The 2,106-nt window shown below is 35.6% G+C and overlaps 1 non-coding gene across 1 annotated transcript; it reads left to right on the forward strand.

The window, feature by feature from the left end:
- The first annotated feature begins 709 nt into the window (after positions 1–709).
- Positions 710–781, forward strand: trnaq-cug (transfer RNA glutamine (anticodon CUG)). Its single transcript has one exon. It is a non-coding gene; the product is annotated as a tRNA-Gln (tRNA).
- Positions 782–2,106: the final 1,325 nt, after the last annotated feature.

The raw sequence follows: 2,106 nt of genomic DNA on the forward strand, positions 1-2,106 counted from the left end.
TATTATTATCATATATTCACTATCTGTATATTTGTGTATATGTATTATTTTCATCACTATTTTTTTTTGCTGTGTTTCATATTGTTTTGTATTTTGCTGTGGTAACAACAAAATGTCCCAATTTGGGATAAATAAAGTATTTCTGATTCTGATATTACAAATTGGTCTTTAGACATGCTTGTATCTAAATATATTAACCCTCTGGTATCATGGTATCACTCTGGACATTTTTGTCCCGAATGACTAATTAGGATAGTGCATTTGAATGATACCAGAGGGTTAAGTGTTGCTTGCAATAGGCCTGCAGACTGCCTATAGCAATAATGGCGGTTCAAACTGAAATGGCTTCACATCCGACCTTATGAAACTCTTAATCGAAATGGCGTTAGTTAATTACAAGTTCTGCCACGAAGAAAAATGAAAAACTCCTGCGAATAGTTAAAAGAAATGAAAAAAATGACACAAACGACAATGGAAATATGTTGAGTTAAACGCTGCTATTCTTCCTGGTGGCCACCAGGGAGCAGCCACGTCGACCGCACGTGGGAGAATGGGTGAAGAAAATAAATCGCCAGTGAGTTAACTTTTGTATGGGTGCCAGTCGATTATCGCCTCTCAAATAAAAGCACATATAATTCTAACCAAATACTACATGACAAACAATGAACTTAATGTACATTTTACAACAACACCACAGTTTGTGTATATCGGTTCTATGGTGTAATGGTTAGCACTCTGGACTCTGAATCCAGCGATCCGAGTTCAAATCTCGGTAGGACCTGTGTTTTCATGTTGTTTGTGTGTTCAGAAGACGTCATTATAGGGATTAAAAAATAAAACATGTTGACGGACAGAAATGTAAGATAAAGGTCAGGCCTTTCAAACGTTTTAATCAAATGATTATTTCTGAATTCTGGCAACCTTCTTGTTCTTGTTAATTAATTACAAAGGCAACTTTTTGAAGAAATAAAGCACATGGAAGGGTTTGCACATAGTCCAATTTAAAGGTTTTGCAAGTAGGTTTGCATAAACATGTTTCACAAACACAATTTTAACTGAAAATATTTAAATAAATCCTTGATTATATGACTGTTTTGCAGTCGTTTTGAAAGAGGCCTATAGAACACTGAAAGGAGCTTGACCAACATCTTGTTTTACAAAGCCATGGTTAAAGTTTAATAAGGTAGGAGTCAAGCTTTTAATATGGATGATACTAGTCTACAAGCTGAATTATTTATGAAATGGTGACCCCTTGGTGAACCAGTCTGGCATAACTGTTTCTTACATGACCTTTGGTATAGAATAACAACAACAACAAAAATGCAGGAGGCTTGTCAACTGGTTTGGCTTGCATGACATATTATCTGCATTGTGTCAAGTTTTTTGTATTTTCTGCTAGTTACATCAGGCTGCAAAAAGGTCATTTCTTTTGAAGATTTCATCAGTGATATTGACTGTCTATAAATAATAATGTCTTTATTAATCATAAAAAATGACATGCTGTCTCACACCTCAAAGATGACTGATTGTAATTCTGTAAAACAGACCAGAAGTAAAGCTGTCACAGTATTGATCTTCTTTTAAATCTCGTAATTACCCCTTACAAAATTGGTTCTTAATTTCTCCATGAAGCCCCCTTTCTGAGTATCCTTAGATAAAACGGAAAGTGCTGTACCTGTAAAAAGTCTTGGTCTGACAAATGTGTGAAGGAGGCTCGGACTGTTCAGATTACTCTGTTAAGCATGTAAATACTCCTTCTCTTTTCTATTGGTAATCTAAATAGGCTGGCTTGCTCAGTTCAACCCCTTTGACAGCAAAAGTGCATTGACAAGCATTCTCTACTGGTGCCATTTTGACATTCTCCTTGTTATTTGATGGAGTGGAACGCCCACAGGAGCTGACTGTGTTTTGATATATAGCTCCTGCAAAACAAGTCAGTTGATGTGATATATAATTCATGTTTCTGTGTGATGAAATGACTTCAGGCTCATGTTTAATACAGTAACCACTGCAGTTTGCAGACACTATAAAATCAGGGATCTTGACTGACAAAAACATAAAATGTAATTACTGTATGACCACTTGTATTATTTTAAAACAGCATTG

Source organism: Eleginops maclovinus, chromosome 2 (genome assembly GCF_036324505.1).
Source record: "Eleginops maclovinus isolate JMC-PN-2008 ecotype Puerto Natales chromosome 2, JC_Emac_rtc_rv5, whole genome shotgun sequence".
NCBI lineage: Eukaryota > Metazoa > Chordata > Actinopteri > Perciformes > Eleginopidae > Eleginops > Eleginops maclovinus.